General features: G+C 49.5%; 1 long non-coding RNA gene across 1 annotated transcript in view; it reads left to right on the top strand.

Moving 5' to 3' along the window:
- The first annotated feature begins 1,926 nt into the window (after nucleotides 1–1,926).
- Nucleotides 1,927–18,242, top strand: part of LOC119113141 (uncharacterized) — a 31,939-nt gene continuing 15,623 nt past the window's right edge. The window contains exons 1-2 of the long non-coding RNA XR_005095835.1: nucleotides 1,927–2,086; nucleotides 14,764–14,921. This is a non-coding gene — a long non-coding RNA (uncharacterized LOC119113141). The remainder of the gene's footprint in view (nucleotides 2,087–14,763; nucleotides 14,922–18,242) is intronic.

Consider the following 18,242-nt stretch of genomic DNA (forward strand, 5'->3'; position numbering starts at 1 on the left):
GCCGTGCCTGCGGGGCTCGGTGCCGGGGCTGACACCGTGGTCTGCAGGGCTCGGCACTGGGGCTGACACCGTGGTCTGTGGGGCTCGGCGCCGGGGCTGACACCGTGGTCTGCGAGGCTCAGCGCCGGAGCTGACACTGTGGCCTGCGGGGCTCGGCGCCGGGGCTGACACTGTGGGCTGCGGGGATCGGCGCCGGGGCTGACACTGTGGCCTGCGGGGATCGGCGTCGGGGATGACAATGTGGCCTGTGAGGATCGGCACCTGAACTGACACCATGGTCTGCGGGGCTCGGCGCCGGGGATGACACCGTGGTCTGCGGGGATCGGCGCCGGGGATGACACCGTGGCTTGCGGGGTCGGCGCCGGGCATGATTCCATGTTCTGCGGGGGCTCAGCGCCAGGGCTGACACCGTGGCCTGCGGGGCTCGGCGCCGGGGCTGACACCGTGGCCTGCGGGGCTCGGCGCCGGGGCTGACACTGTGGCCTGCGGGGCTCGGCGCCGGAGCGGCGGACACCGTGGCTATCCGCGGCGGTGGGCGGGCTGACCCGTTGACTTGCCACTGGCTGTGAGCTGAGCCGACTCCATGAACCGCCAACTGCTGGTGGCGGCTTGGGCTGATTCCGTGACCTGCCGGTAGCTGTAGGCGGGGCTGACCTTGAACTGTTGGGGCAGTGGGAGGGGCATTCTGCTTCGCGGACGCAGCCCGAGCGTGACCCACAATTCAAAGTGAACCCAGACAGGTGGGCAAAGGAAATATAAAGAACTACTAAAAAAATACATTTTGCACGACAAAATTTGATGAGGAAACATTGTAAATTTGCATGCACTGTCTTCAACGACATTTTGTTCGATTGAAATCATACCACGCAAAGGTCAGCATACAGTTGACCAACGAGGGTCAATCCAGGTTTGGGGCAGCCGTACCGCAGTATTGTGCGGCACGAGAAACCGCATTCCTGTCTGGCGGAAGGATGGAGGTAAAGCCATCCGCTGAACTGGACAGCACCACCTGCCTGGGGGGGTTCAGGGTACACCCAACAATGTTTTCTTGGCAGGTACTCTGAACCCAAAGCCTCGATGGTGTGATCCAGTGGCGTCGGTCTCCGGCGCTAACAACCACGCACGAGTCGCAGGCTCCCAGCGTCGAGTGTCTCTGATCTATAAGTGTCTGCTGTCGTCTGATGTCTCCAGCCATGATGTCTGCGCGAGGAGTCACGCGCACACACTGCTGTTTAGGAATTCCGATTAAACGTGGGATGAATTTGAACATGTTTTCAGCACATGTGTCATGACGAAATCACCCGGCTTTCACCACGGTGAAATAGATGTGCAGTGCCTCGGTCGAAGGTAGTTACTATCAAAAAGAGACAGGAAGAAATCAGTCAGTACATTAGCCACTGCTCTTTGTATAGCCTCGCCCATTTGCACCTGTGAGACGTTTCCTTGAGGGAAAGGGAATAGGGAGCGAAGAGTGTGTTGTTTCTACAGAGTGATGGGGTTTTAGTGGTTAAGATGCCCGGCTCTGTACAGCCATGGGTCCGAGTCCATGGCACGCCACTAGTGCGTTCCACATGATATACGTACCATAGTAATCCCATCCAGAAATAGCCCTGGCAGTCGATGAGACGTAAAGCCTTTCATTTTCTTTTTTTGAAAAGAAGAGGAGCGTGTAGCTGTGTTCATGATATCAAAAGGGACACTGAACACATCTATCCGAAGTGGTTTGCTACGATATTTCCCCGAAGCTCGGTGTCGATCTATCTGACACCTCCAGTGTTTTCAGCGTCGTCGTCGTCAGTGTCAGTGTCCGTGTATCAGCGCTGTCGACTGGACGTGACGGCCGCGACCTATCTTCAGGGGCTGACCGTCAGCGCCATGACGGCGACGCCAGCCAACGACAGCGGCTTCCCCATGGCGGCCATGCGCTCTGGCTACGATCTGCCGGTGTACGGCTTGGACGACGGCAACTTCTACAATCTTCACGTGGTAGCGCTGGGGATCATCGCCTGCAGCCTCGCCTGCGCCGTCACCGTCGTCGTCTGGAGCTTCCGCACGCACAACACCAAGTTCTTCACCTGGTCGCAAGGTAAGCGCGGCGTCAAAGAGCTGTGATAAAGACATGAAGTTTCCTGTCATCAGATGGCTATCAGGGCATATCACATTGACAAACTTGTTCAATTCACGGTTATAATTAGAAAGTAGTCGAAAACCAACTGAAAAGAGTACATGAATGCGTTATTCAGATCTTGACGTGCCCCAGTGTCTGTGACTGCGCCGTCACCTTATCAGTTGTCTATTCCTCACCTATATGAATATTTGATAACATGCTCGCCGACGACCGACGTCGGATGGAAGACGCCAGAGCCGTTATTGCGGACGGCGCGACGAAGGCGGTCCCCTGGGCGGCGTGACGAGCTCAGAGGCGGCCTCGCCCAGGGGTGCCGGCGGTCCCCTGGGCGGCGTGACGAGCTCAGAGGCGGCTGCCCAGGGGGCGGCGGTCTCCCGAGGCGGCGCGACGAGCTCAGAGGCGGCCTCGCCCAGGGGCGTCGGCGGTCCCCTGGGCGCGCGTGCGTGACGGCTCAGAGGCGGCCTCGCCCAGGGGCGTCGGCGGTCCCCTGCGGCGGCGGCTGTGATTATGAAGCTCAGAGGCGGCCTCGCCCTACGGGGCACATCGGCTCGGTTCCCCGAGGCGGCGTGACGACTCAGAGGCGGCCTCGCCAGGGGCGTCGGCGGTCCCCTGGGCGGCGTGACGAGCTCAGAGGCGGCCTCGCCCAGGGGCGTCGGCGGTCCCCTGGGCGGCGTGACGAGCTCAGAGGCGGCCTCGCCCAGGGGCGTCGGCGGTCCCCTGGGCGGCGTGACGAGCTCAGAGGCGGCCTCGCCCAGGGGCGTCGGCGGTCCCCTGGGCGGCGTGACGAACTCAGAGGCGGCCTCGCCCAGGGGCGTCGGCGGTCCCCTGGGCGGCGTGACAAGCTCAGAGGCGGCCTCGCCCAGGGGCATCAGCGGTCCCCCGAGGCGGCGTGATAACCTCAGAGGCGGCCTCGCCCAGGGCTTCGGTGGTTCCCCGATGCGGCGTGACAAGCTCCGAGGCGGTCAAGCTTCAGCCTGTCCGGCCCTGGGTGAGCTTCGCCGGTGACGAGCCCAGCCAGCTCAGTATTGCCCTGTCCGGCCCTGGGCGAGCTTCGCCGCTGAGGAACCCAATCAGCACAGTCTGGACCTGTCCGGCGCTGGGCGAGCTTTGCCGGTGAGGAACCCAATCAGCACAGTCTGGGCTTGTCCGGCCCTGGGCGAGCTTTGCCAGTGAGGAATCTTATCAGCACAGTCGGACGTCAGCCTCGATCGGCGCCGACAGAGGTCGATGGATAGTGCGGCCGCGTGGGGACGGGCCCGCCAGGCGCCGCACACACACCGCTGCGGTGGCGAGAGATGTCGATGTTTGGCCGTACAAAAGCCTTAAGTTAATCCGCGATGATGCGAACGGTGTTGCGAATTTTAAGTGAACTTGTGATGCGAAGTGCAGGCAGTCTTTTGTTCAGCCTCATTAATTATGTCCAGCTTCATCGATCATGTTCAGCCTCAATGCTTTCAAATTTGTCACAAGGGACGATGTTTTGTTGGAGCAATCGGTTTGGACACGTGATTCCTGAATTTTGGGATGACTAATTCACACTCATGATGATATCGTAGGGACTTTTCTTTTGATTTCACGTTATCCCTGGATCAGTTGTTTTCGGGCGTCCAACATCACAGGTTCGTATTCGTGTTCACAATCATATTCATATTTATAGGGCGTGTTCGACATTTGTGTGGGGTTGTCTACTAAAATATGCATCTTGAAGACCATGCGGTGCAGTTCACAGCCCAACCCTTTTTAAGACCTAAACCCCTCTAGCTTCTGAGCTACCAAGCCCCAAAAGATGTGCAGGCTCTTTCAGGAAGACTATGGCAAGGTCCCCAAGGCATCCATGACGCCGAAATGACGTCTTTAAAATCTCGTCATTCATTTACCCATGCGGCGATCAAGCTAAGAAACACATAGTTGTCTCGCCGTTCATATCTGGCGTTGTTAAACACGATTTCCAAATAAAACGGCAGTCCATTGGCTCTAAATCAATGTGTTCCAAGGTATCGTTATGGTAATCAAACGTAATCAAACAATAACGTATTGCCGAACATATTAATTAAACAGAGACGTCGTGTTGGCTAGAGCAGTCTTTTTCACGGAACAGTTTACCGGTAGATAAAAGTGACCTGATTTCCTCGTGCATATATATATATATATATATATATATATATATATATATATATATATATATATATATATATATGTAATATTTGCTTCAATATCTTCAGCTGTGAATACCCTTTCATGGGAATGTCTCGCACCTTGCACAACATTGATTGAGAGCCAGTTGACGGCCGTTAAATCTGGAAATCGTGCTCACGAACGCTAGATGTAACCGCCTTAGCATCTATTTTTATTGGTTCCGATCGCCATATGGTCTATGGAATGATACGACTTAAATGTTATCATGACGTCATGGAGGCTAAGATTATTCTGGAACACTTCCTCCGAAAGTCTCTCCTCATTTCCGTGAGCGTTAAGCTAAAAAATTAAAGGGGCTTAGGTCTTAGGGAGGGCAATGTTGTGAACAGCACCAAGTGGTCTTTGAGATGGGTTTTCCAGTTCTAAACCTGGTATAAATGTGGAACACTCACTTTAAATACGGTCGTATTGATTTTCATATTTACATTCGAATACGGACACCTGCAAGTTTGATCAGATTTATATCAACAGTAGTGCTCGACATGCTGATTATGATGGTGTTTGTCGTGTCCGCCAAATTGAGAACTAAGACATGGAGGTTTACGAAGTTCAATGTTGCTGAACGCGATCTCTAGGATTTTTCTTAAACCCATATAACTGATAGAACTTGATAAGCTGATTATAACGGTGCATCTGGTTTGGAGCCGGATTTTAAAAATAAAAATATGAACGCCGGAGATCTACGAAGCCCGAGGTCGGGGCATCCGGGCCCGTAAATACGACTTTGTGAAACCCAGATTAACTGTAGTGCTTGTCACGCTGATTTCGATGGTGCGCCTCGTTTCAAGCCCCATTCAAAATCATTACCTCCAGAGATCGTCAGAGAAGTCGCGGTCGTCGAGCCCGGAAGCCCACCATGTAACTCAACTTTATACCACTAGTAGTGTAAAACATACTGGTTAGGTTAATGCATCTGGATATCAATGACATAGTTTGGCCTGTTGATTTCGATGGTGCACCTTGTTTTCAGCCATATTCAAAAGTATGATACCTAGAAATGTTCAAAACATGTAGCCAATTAGCTGGACTGGGCTCCTACGTCGTTTTGCGCCACATTCAAGCTTATGACCTCTAAAGAATTTCAAAGTGTAGCCATTGAGCCCGAACCCGCACGACGTCCCTCAAGTTCACGTCGCTAGTGGTGTTAAACGTGCTGATTACAATAGTGCATCTCTTTTTACGCCACATTAGCAAACATGACCGCCATTGGTCGACTGAGTTGAAGATCGTTGAAGACGCACGTCTACGATTTTTCAGAAACTCATAACAACGAGTTTGACGTGCTGGTTAGAATGCTGTATATTGTTTCACGCTACATTAAAAATATGGGCCTCAGAGACATATGAAGTTAGGAGTCATCGAACATGGGCCCGTACGATTTTTCAAACACATATCAACGATAAAGTGTGATGCATTTTTTGACAATTAAAGGGAACATCCCGCCTTTGAAGATATTGAGATAAGCATCAGATATGATGGGAAAAGCTTGCTTGCTGAATTGTTGACTTATCCTTACCTGCAGTGCTGTAGTCCGGACATTGATGTCATGTGATGTGCGCAGTAGTTACTTCACTTATTTTTTGTAAGTGGATGTCTAGTTGCATGCAAGCGTTAATAAATCTGCAATATTGCAATGAATTGATTGGCAAAACATTGCTATTTCCTTGGTAAAGAGGGTAAGGTGGAGATACAAAGAATGTTTTTCTTGTTTAGGGTTATGTATGCAATTACTAGTAGGCCCTGATATAACCATTGTGGTGCAACAGCACTCTCCTGGTGATAGTCCTTTAGCGTTGTGGAATGAGTTGTTCCGTCATTCACAGATTATAAGCTGTTTGACACAGAGTAGTCAATCAATGTGGTACATTGTGTGATGGCACCGGTCAACAGTGTAATCATGGCACTACCTCAGTGCTGTACTGTGACATGACATAATGAATAATGATATGGTTTTGTACTGCAATCATATTAAGGAAAGCACACAACCAATACGTGACGTCGCTTGCTCAGCCTGTTTTGGGAATCCACAAAACATAGGCGACAAAGATGCAAACACATCTTCTGCTTCCCCATCCATGCAACATGCTCGGCCATCAGGCTGCTTAACTCAAAAATATTGTTTACACAAGTAATAATGCATGCATGGCAATACAATATCGCATGAAGTGGAATGATACTGCACATCTCCTGACCTTGCACAATGCTAGAGGCATGACAAGTGCACATAGGTATGGTTGGATAGAAGAAATGCAAGAAAGTGTTGAAGCTGCCGGTGCACATAATGCTCATGATAAAAATATTATTAAATGCTATCAAAGACACCAACAGCAATACCTCTCCATCTTTCTCAGCACCCAGCATCTCACACAAGTAGCAGTGACAATGACAATAATGACTCACGAGCAATGCTTGCCTGCATACCATTTTTTAAGACGGTCCTATGGCGCATACACAATAATACAGCACTATATTTTAGAATTCTTAGGTGAAAGACAATTTTGTAAAGTTGTAGCATGCAAACCTATACCAAGCATGTGCATCAATGAGATGTACCAACCCATCCCTACTGCCAACATGAATTGCTTATAAAATGGCATGCGATGGATTAATTGCATGCTGCAATACCTCAATAGGTTCAAAATGTTGGCAAGATCGTAATGAAGTAACAAATTGCCTTTTAAACACCCCTGCAGCATGGGTGTTAGTGTTTATTTCAGGTTGCCGACATCACTACCTTGTCATGCTCAAACACAAACCTAAAGATAGAGGAAGGTATCAATGTATCACATTTCATCGGGAATCATTAGATTTTAAGAATACCAACACAATGTTCTCTCCCAGAACTGCAAACCTCGCACGCACTCTTCCCATCACATCAAGATCAATACAAGCCCTGGCACGCACCACCAATGATCACACCCCTTTCAAGCACTTGATTCACATTCTGTCAAATAAGTGTGATCCCACACTTGCACAACCCGCGGGACTATCCAATCGCAGGTTTTTTGCAATTTCCGCACAGGTTTTCGGTTACAACACCACATTTCACCGTGAGCTTGCTTCAAAACAAAGTCTTAACTGCAGCGCATGGAAATACGAATCAACGGATTTTATTTTTAGGACAATTTTTTGTTTGTTCAAGATTTAAATTTCTCTTACAATGTGTGTTAATATATATATATATATATATATATATGAAATCACCGTCATATTTCCCTAATTTTATAGTCCCTTGCTAACCCATAAACCCGTGCAAGGTTCTTTATTCCGGTACACAAGACTCCAGCCGTGTTGTCTGTAAGAAATGCGTCAATAGAAGAACAAACGCAAGCAGGAGGATAAAGTCAGATTTGCCGTGCTTCTTCTTTTTGTGGCATTCGGTAGAGCGACGTTTTTGCTTTGTTTTTTGGTGCTGCACCTTTTTTGTAGACAGTGACGTTCTCTTTCTATAACATCGATCTATGGTCCAGAACTAAGCAAAATGCCCCGTTAGTGACGAGTGATGTACGACCCGAAAGTGCTCACACTCACGTTCACGACACGCATTCAGCAGCGAAATCTTTGCTAACAGCCTATCACCTTCCGCGGAATATATCATACGTGCCGCGCCGTCACTCTTGCGAATGTATCAGTGGCCATGCTGTTTTGACCATAAGCAGAAAACAGCCTGTAATATAGCGACAATCCTATGACGTTTCTGTGATGACATCAATGCTAAGGTGTCTTTGAAGCAGTCTCCCAATAAACCTTTTCGCGCTTTTACGGGCGTATAACTCTGGAACCAGAGGGCTTCGGGTCTTAAAAAGGGCATGGCCGTGAACTGCATCAAAAGGTCTTCAAGATGGCTGTTTCAGTTCAAAACCCTATGTAAATGTGGAACATTCCCTTAAGATGGTGAACATTATGCTGAGTCACGCTCAAAATTATGACCGACAGAGGTGTACAACTTAAAGGCCGTTTTGTCCTGAGCCCTACGATTTTTCTCAGACTCAAATCAATGGTAGTGTTTGACATTCTGATCGCGATGGCGCATCTCGTTTGAAGCCACTTTCAAAATCATGGCCTTCAAATATTTTCAAAGTACGCGGTCATGGAGTCCCGACCGACTGCAACGTTGCTCAAATTCATACCACTAGTGTCGTTGAATATTCAGATTACGGAAATGCATTTATTTTCTCGCCACATTAAAGGGAATGTTTCCCATTTGAGGATATTGAGGCAAACATCAGATATGATGTAACAAGCTCACTTATAGCCATTTATATCCTTTTTAAGTGGAGAAGACTGCTCTAAATAGCACGATTCGCTGTTAAGTAAATACGCTGCTCAGTGCGTCATGATTTGATTACGTCATCGTGCCTTGCACAACATTGGTTGAGAGCCAATTGACCGCCACCATTTCTGGAAATTGCATGTCATATATGAACGCCAAAAACGCCAAATATGGACGCCTCGACAATTATATTTTTCTTGGCCTTGGTCGCTCCTGGCTTATGGCATGGTAGGATTTGAATGACGTTGTTATGACGTCATAGGTCTAAAGGTGACTTTGAAATACTTGTTCTGATACACCTTTTTCTATTTTCATGGGCGTGTAGCTCAGAAAATAGGAGCTTTGGTCTTAAGAAGCGCAGGACTGTGAACAGCACGGTAAGGTCCCCAAGATGAATGCGATACACTCGCTGTAAGGCCGATGACCACTAGTGGTCTACAAAGTTCAAGGTTGTTGAACACGGACCTACGGTTTTTCTGGACTCACATCAATAGTAAATTTTGACACGCTGATTACGAGAGTGGATAGCGTTTTATCCAACATTGCCAACGACCACGAGAGGTGTGTAAAGTTGAAGGTCGTTACACCCGGACTCCTGCGATTTTTCAAATTGAAAGTCATAGTATTGTTGTATATGCTGATTATGCTGGTGCATCTCGTTTCGAGCTAGATCAAAAACTACGACCGGTAAAGGTATCCCATATATAAAGCCACTAACCCCAGACTTCCTTCACGCGTCCTACACACGGGGGGGGGGGGGGAGGGGAGGGGAGGAAGGCTTGGTGACAAGTTTCGTTCAAGACGCTAGTCGACTAGTCATTTTCCCCTTTATATGTCATGCACGCGCGATGGAATCAGATGAAATCGGACGGCACCAGACGTTACTGAGCCGGACGCTACCAAACGGAGCCAGAAGAAACAGGATGGAACGTGATGAAGCCAGACGGAAATGGGCTGAACCAGATGGGACGAGATGAGACTGGATGTCATTGGATGGAACCGCAGAGCCCTGATGATGGGATCGGACGGATGAGGCCTGGGACTGGGCGGGACTGAGCGGAGCCCGTCGGGGCTAGATTGGATCTGACGCGATAAGATGGGATCGGCCGGTAAGGACATGATCAAAAGGAACGTTACTGAACAGGACTGAACCGGACAAGACCGACCAGGACTAAACAGGCCCAGTCTGATCTCGTCCGATCCGGTACGGTCCCATCTAGTCCCATCTGGCCTTGACTGGTTTCATCTGGTTCTGTCCAGCGTGGTCTGGTACCGCCCGCTCCCGTCTGGTTTGGTCTTGTCCCGTTCGGCTCCGTCCTGTTCTGTCTAGCTCTTTCTCGCCCCTTCCAGTCCCGTCCAGTTCCATCTGGTTCCGTCCAGTCCCGTCCTATCACGTCAGGTCCCATGAGGCACCGTCGAGTCCCGTGCCTCGTCCCGTCCAGACCGGTCTCCTCCAATCTTACCCGGTCTCGTCTGGGCTCATCACGCTCCATCCGACGCCGTCTGGTCCTGTCCGATCCCTTTCTATCCCGTCCGGTTTTGATAAGCTACGTTCGGTGGCCTTCGATGTTATGTAATCCCTTCCGGTTTGGTTTGATCACATCCCGGCTCCCTTGATCCCGTCCCGCCAGTCCGGTTCGTTCGATGCCATCCGATCCCGTGTAGTCTCATTATGTTCCACCCGGCCCCGCCCGATCGTGTCTCGTCCGCTTTTGCCCACTTTTGTCGGATCCCGTCTGGTTCCGTCCGTGCCGTGCGGCCGGGTGAGGCATTATTGACTGGTTTACAGTGATGTGTGGTTTCGTGACGTTACCGTGCAATCAGCTGAAAGCGTTGGTACGATACAACGTCTTCGCAGTCTAATGACAGCCGCACTACGTGTTTATGAGATGGTTGATATGAACTGGCTGGCAACGTATGCGAGGTAAAATGGTGTTTCATAGCATTACATGCTTCATGAAGCTTAATGAAGGAGTAATTATTAAAAAGTGTCTGGTGTATTTGCGGATTACAATGTTGTATCGTTTCACACGAGGCTTTTGATTCATACGTTTTAGGGAGTGCGAAGCCTACTATGGTGATGCCTGTGCACTGTCGTGGCATCAAACCAAATCTGAACCTGCGTTTCCTTGTTATTTTTCCGACAACGTGGTTAAGTCCAGTTCATGACAGATACCAAAAGACACCATTTTGTATTGTTCGTCACATCAAGCTGCTCTTTATTTTTTCAAGTTTTGTATTGGGAAGGTTAAATTTTTATTTCTCCAGAAGCCTTCAGAGCTTTTGTATTTCATAAACCTAAATTTTGCAGCATCACTTAGAAACCCATCGCTGTTACCTTGCTAAATATACAGATGTTGTCTTGGCAAAGCAGTCACGAAAAGTAATGAGAGCATAATTTTTGTCATGGTAACAGGGGTTGTGCATGAATTTTATACAGAACTTTTTCTAACATATTCCAGCAGTTGCCCTGCGTTTGAAGGTTGATATAGCCATTGCCACAGGTGTTACATAACATTATTTGCCAGTGGGGATACAGAAACCATGTTGAGTGGTGCGTCAGGATGTGATAATTTGGTTTACCTAAAAATTGCACCTGACACTAGGCGTCACAATATATTGTGGACTACTAGATCTTGTAATATTTTGGGATCCTGGGCCTTTTCAAATGTTGCCAACGGACCTTCTGGGAACTAGGATCTTCTCCATTTTTGTAGAAGGATCTTCTAGGACCTTGATTTTTTGAAGCGTGTTAAAGGATTTGCTGGCCTATAGGATCTTTTTAAATGTTGTTGATAGATTTTGCAAGAATTGGAGTCTTTCTTGAACTTTTTTCTCGAAAAACTTTCGGGATCTTAAAGCTCTTTGGAAAATTGAGGGATATGTGTGATCCCCGTGGTATTTAATGCTGCGGTACTTCTCTGAGCTTGACAAGTTCAGTGGGTCAGTTGCCGTCGGATAATGGCCGTCAGGTCAAATGTGCAACGTAATGTACGCATTGTTGAAAAAAACAAGTTTCCTATGCTCCATTCCCGGTAGGCCTCCAGACGTAGGTCATGAAACACAATGACATTTAAGTCCCGGGGAAATGACCGGTCTGAGGAAATCCGGCCTCTCTGCTTTAGCTATCTTCGCGGGGTGTGGAAAGAAAAAGGCTCATAGAAAAGGGGAGTTGGGACGACCATCACAAGGCAGCAACGAAGCAGGAGAATTGTGGTGTATCGGCTGTGCTCTGAGGAATGTTTTTGAAACCAGTCTCCAAAGGCTGTTCAGTTAGTGTCTTATATCATCTCAAGTACCTTCCATGTCTTTGACCACTCGGGAAGTATGGCTGAGGCAGATACAAAGAATGAGAAAACTGGTCTGGTTTGCAAAGGCTGTCCTTCACACGCTTGAATATCCCGTTTCCAGCAGTGCTGTCTTAGAGTCCCGAACCTTTCAGGCTTTCGACTGGTTCACGACGAATGTCACGTACCTTCCCCTTTACAAATGGGGGGTAGGGGCTTGGCCTCTGCCCCCTGTTCCTAGCCCCATGTATCTTGAGCTCGTAAGTTGAATGTGGCTCGAAGCGAGATGCATCAGCATAATTAGCATGTCAGACACCATTATTGAGTGAAAGTTTGAGACAAATCGCCGGCCTCCGGGTGTAACGTCCTTGAACCTTGTACACTTCCGGTAGTCATAGTTGGAATGCATGATAAAACGATATGTACAATAATAATCAGCGTGTCAAAGTTCATTACCTACGTGAGTTTCAGAAGAAAATAGCGGTTCATGTTTGACGACCTTAACTTTGTAGACAACTGTCGGCCGTGTTTCTTAAAGTGGCGAAAAACAGATGCATTATCGTAATCACCATGTTTCATATTGCTGGTTGTATGAATTTTAGCAGTATGATCATAGTTTTGAATGCGCTCGTAACGAGACACACAAACGTTATCAACATATCTAGCTCTAATATCGACATGATTTTCAGAAGAAAAAAAAACGTCTTATTGGTACGAGTGACAACCGTGAACCTCTTAAACCACAGGAAATCACATGAAGGTGGCTTAACGCGAGGAGCGCCATCGTAATCTCAGCATGTCGAGCCCTACACTACTAGCGACAATTTGAGCTAAGGCGCGGGGGTTCGTATCGGAGTGTAAATATGATGTGTATATGGATACGAAGCTATCTTGACAGTGACCCGGTATTAGTGGATTCCTTTCCGCTACTGAGAGCCGATTTGGCTTGAAACTTTCACTAGGTTGACAGTAAACAAGGAATATACTTCGAAACATTAACGCGCACCCGGGTTACCGGTTGCATGCCCTTCACTGGGTGAAAGGGGGGGGGGCAATTTGATCCCCCACCGAGATCTCAGGAACTGAGAGAGCTAGAGACACTAACTTGACAGTGTGTGTTGGCTTGTGCCTAAACTCACTTAAGTCAAATTTTGAGTTTCCTGGGTCATGACCTCCGGGTCAAATGAGCTCAAACAAGGTGAATATCGGTTGGTTGGTTGGTCTCCTAAGTGTTCCCAGAACCTAGATACCTGTTCTAAGCAAAAGGTCACATGCTCGTTTTAATGTCATTGACTTTTTTGACCTTTCAAAGGTCACGGTGACCAAAACAATACAATTCTGCTTTGAGTTTTGCACTTGCAAAAGCGTAAGGATTACGTTAGGCAAGATGTTCTTGAAAACAAAATGTTGACCTGAGTCAGTTTACGTCAGTGACCTATTCTGACCTTTGATAATTCCATGAGAGATATATAATACGGTACTTGTTATCAATAAATTCGAAATGAGCACCACAAATTACCTCATACAGCAAGCCCTAGAGTAATAAACCAGATTGGTTTTTACTTTGGTCTAACCTTTAAAACTGACCCTAGATCAATGGAAGTTGTTCATTCAATTGTTGTGTTGCCTAAGAAAATATCTCAGAGATGTTTGGCTTTGTCTAGCACTCCGTTGTTGCGCCAGATTGAAGGATTTCCTAGAAATTGACCTCGTAGAATCCATGGCCTGACTTTGACCTGCCGTAGGTCAGCGACCTTACAGATAAGAACTAAATTTTTAATACAAAACGATCTACTATTCAATTGTCAAATGTTATGCAAAATTTGGCGAGGCAATGCTGCACCGTTCGCAAACCACTCTGGAAAAACCTTCGAGGGAGGGGGGTCAATTTGACCCCCACCCGAGCGGGTGTTAAGAGTGAACTTACACTGACATAAAACATGTTTCCTGACGTCACGCTTAGTGAATTTTTTACGCTTTTCTCGTGCACCCCAAACTGCCACCCAAGCTGTTACTGATATTGCCGTAGTGCCATGCCGGCGCGACAGTGGCTATGGCACTGGTCTCGGGGCACAGCAATGGTGAAGGCGCCGGTCCCGGGGCACAGCGATGGTGATGGCTCCGGTCCCGGGGCACAGCGATGGCGATGGCGCCGGTCCCGGGGTACAGCGATGGTGATCGCGCTGGTCTGGGGGCCCAGATCGGTGATGGCGCCCGTCCCGGGTCATAGCGATGGCGATGGCGCCGGTCCTGGGGTACAGCGATGGCGATGGCGCCTGTCCCGGGGGCGCGGCCAGCGGCAGGCGCGCTGAGTGTCGTCGTTTTCCTTCCCACGGCATCGCATATCCTCGACTGGAAAAGGAAATCCGGTGGCGCGAGACCACTGTCCGCGCCACGAGAAAAGCACAGCGACGGTAGTGATCTCAGCACCATCCGACGAAACACTACTGTCTTTTTAAAAGGTTCCGAGTCTAATTTTCCATTTGGCTGGACAGAGAATGATTGGCGTGATTTCTGTGATCGTGCCGTCGCTGCTCTGCCAGGCGCTGCCGGGGCCCACCCCCATGCCCATTAGAGTCGGCGAGCTTAAGCCCGAGCCGAAGTGCCAATTACCTCCGTTTTAAAGATGGTTCAGGCATGATTGTTCGGGTGCCACGTAATCGATCGAGACCAACGAGCGAGACCACCGACTAGTTGCCAAAACACCTGGCAAGGTGCCAGTAGGGATCTTAAGCGTGTGTGGTGACCATGAGAGCGATGCGTTATGCTTGGCATGAGGACTGCATTCATGAGGGCGATGTTAACCAACAGTGTGGGGGAGGGGACCATTGATCCCCTGCGCTGATCTTCTGGTTTCCGGCCTCCTTTTGCTTCCGCAGGGGAGCGGATAGCAGTGTACATGGCCTTCTGCGACGGCTTGTTCAACATCTCGCACTGTCTGGACCACCTGCACTACGTCATCCAGCGCAACCACGTCACGCCGGCCGGGCTCTGCGTCTTCTACGCCATGTTCCTGGTGGAGTTCATGACGTCACAGGTAAGCTTGCAGATAACGCTCGCGCTCCCTTGACGCTCGGTGTGCATTCTGCGTCACTCTCCATCATGAGTGTTATGATCAGAATTCATAGGGCTTTGCAAAGTCCTCAGGTTTCGTGACCAGCAGCGGCAATTGTCTTCGGATTCACTTAGTGGAGGTCGCTGCCGCTTGTAATTTGCGGCGGCAATTAAAGCATCACAGTGGGTGAACTAGCCGTAAACTCGGCAAAATTTGTTGAACTTTTGACAATTCCCATGCTTAAAGGTGGATGCAGCGATCCTTACAATGTCATCTTTCTGTTGGATTGGAGTGGAGGCGTGGCTTTCAGGGTCCTTTTACTTTTTGGTCGCCATCCAGCACTGCTTTGATGGAATGGCTTGGCATCGTAAACTCGTCAATCAAGTTCAGAATAGTCACAACCGTCACGCACGGGTTCGCTCTGAACGGTGTTGGTTGTATCACATGAGTGTTTTGTTCGCTATTAAATTTTTTATGGTATATCTAAGCTTTTGGCAAAGTGTAAAAATCCAAACTTTCCCTGTACGAAGGGCCTTCGGACCGGTGAGTTTTCCACACAAACTTGGCCGCGGATGGCCGCGTCCGTTGCGGCGAGGGCAGGCACATTTACACGGGCCGTTACTTAGTCTGGGATCGGTTGAGTTGCTGAGTCTAGACGGCGCTGATGGACAGCGTCGGGAGCGGAGGCGTTGCAGACGCTCCCGGAGCTCCCAGCAGAGCCGGCCCTGTCGTAACTTCAGGCGGGGGTCGTACACTCTCGGTCCGCGTGGTCGGCTGGGGTGGAGCAGGGTCTGGCGGCGCTGTTGGCTCGGTCAGCACGACGTCACTGGGGCCGACCTGGGCCGGGCTGCTGTCGGCGGCACCGGCACGGGGCCGAGCTGCCCCGGCGCCGCTGACACGGGCTGATGCCGGGCTGCTGTCGGCGGCACCGGCACGGGGCCAAGCTGCCCCGGCGCCGCTGACACGGGCTGATGCCGGGCTGCTGTCGGCGGCACCGGCACGGGGCCGAGCTGCCCCGGCGCCGCTGACACGGGCTGATGCCGAGCTGCTGTCGGCAGCACCGGCACGGGGCCGAGCTGCCCCGGCGCCGCTGACACGGGCTGATGCCGGGCTGCTGTCGGCGGCACCGGCACGGGGCCGAGCTGCCCCGGCGCCGCTGACACGGGCTGATGCCGAGCTGCTGCCGGCGCCGCTGACACGGGCCGATGCCGAGCTGCTGCCGGCTGCACAGCGCCGACGCAGCGGCGGCTAACGTCCGATCAAACGCTGATGGATGCAGCGCTATCGCCAACCGTCACAGATGTTAACCGATTCAAGAACGGTGTGGGCGATGACCGACTTAACGCCAGTGACGCATGCGGGGCGGGGCGGCCAAAGGTCGGGTGCGGGTCGTGAAAGGTCAAGTGTGAGCGCTGTCATTCTTGGTCTGTAAACGGTGGCAGGTCATTTGCATGTCCTGGCAAAGACGATGGACCATTGGGTGATATGTAATGTAAATGATGATTTGATCAGACATATGCCTAGATCCCCAACCAATATCCAAGATCCATAAGATAGTTGGACAAAATTTCAAAAGGCTCCCAGATCTTGTGAGATCCCTCGAAAAGAGGCTCCCAGATGTTGCAAGATTCTGAGACGATAACTTTTAAATCCCAGATCCCAGAAGATCCTTTAACAAAACTTCAAAAAGCTCCAGGATCCTAGAAAATCCTTTGACAAATCTCAGAGAACGTCATGGATCCCGGAAGATCCTTTGACACATATTGCCATCGCAAATTTCAGGTTAAACAGCTTGCCACATCCTGGCATAACACTTGGCATAGTGTATCGCAATAAACGGAGAACGTCTTCTGACAGCTGTATTAGTGGTTATATCAACATTCAAATCCAGAGGAACTGCTGAAATGCGTTGTAAGGTAGTCCGTGAACATTTATGCACGCAAGCCATGACAGCATGACAAATAAAGTCCTCATTCTTTTTTGTTAGTGTTGTGGTTAACAATCCAGCATGATTTTATTCTGCGATACAATAACATGGATTAATGTTATTGTATTACATTAACACAGATTAATGTTACTGTGTTGCATTAACACGGATTAATGAAGAGTTTTTTATCCTTTATGATACAAATTCAAAGCACTTGACATAGATCACGAACAATTTCGATTTTTTTGTTACCTTTTCGTATCTGTCATAAACTGGACAAAGAACAATCTTTGGGCGAAGAATAAAGCAACGCAGGTTGAGACCTGGTTTGATGCAGTGATAGTGTATGCGCATCGCTGGCGTAGGCTTTGCACTTCCTAAAGCGGTATGAATCAATAATCTAGTCTGCAGTCCATACCATATTAGCATCAGCAGATTCTTACAGCAAATACTAGTAGATACTGGCTCGCTGGGCTAGGACTCACCTATCAGCTAACCACCTCATCACACATTTGTAGTGGTCAAGTCAAACAAGTGAAACTGGTTTTTGTACTCAAACTAATTGTGCCAAGATTGCGCCAGATTGTGGTTTGGTCGCAGGAAGCGCATGTCCAGCATGCGCTAGAGACGGCCTTTGGTTGAGAGGTTTGTAGATACCCCTGTCTTTTCTTAGAACCACCAGCTCTGGTTGTGGATTGCAGGAAATAAATCCAGAATATGAAGTTGCTGTAGATACAACCACAGACAGATGATCAATTACTGGAGTTTTTTCATTGATTTCAATGCAAGTCTAATACCCAAACACCGATGGTCTCATCGATGTTGGCTGGTAACGGTCAAAAAATATTTTACGTTCAAATTGACTGACATTCTGTAGTCATTTACAGTTAGATGCATCAGCTTTGGGTTTAAATGGGACATGCCAGCACAACTGTTAACTACGCCTGCTGTGCTTCCCCGCGGTACCCGCGCTTCCTGCCAGGGTGAGAGGCAGGCGACGCCATATAGCCTCAGCAGCTGAGTGCGTCGTGAAACCCCAATGGCACACACACACACACATACGCCTGCTATGCCATCAACACGTCTTTTGCACTTGACAGGACAGGGCTGGAAGGGAACATCCGGTTTTTGGAAGATAGTCATTATTTCCCACAGGTGGCCAACACTGGACGACCGGATGGTCGCGCCTCTCGCTGTGGGATCATCGGCTGGCCCCGGTCCATAAAGTCCACAGGACCCGGGACTGCTGTCGACTACTAATGACCGAAACACGGCGGTGCACGGACCTTGGGACTTGCGAGCCACTTCCGGTCACGGTATAGATATGTGACGCGCCGCGTGCCCAGTAACAGCAGGGCCGAAGCTGGGTATGGACA

The sequence above is a fragment of the Pollicipes pollicipes genome, unplaced genomic scaffold, assembly GCF_011947565.3.
Source record: "Pollicipes pollicipes isolate AB1234 unplaced genomic scaffold, Ppol_2.1 Scaffold_7261;HRSCAF=8764_pilon_pilon_pilon, whole genome shotgun sequence".
Lineage (NCBI taxonomy): Eukaryota > Metazoa > Arthropoda > Thecostraca > Pollicipedomorpha > Pollicipedidae > Pollicipes > Pollicipes pollicipes.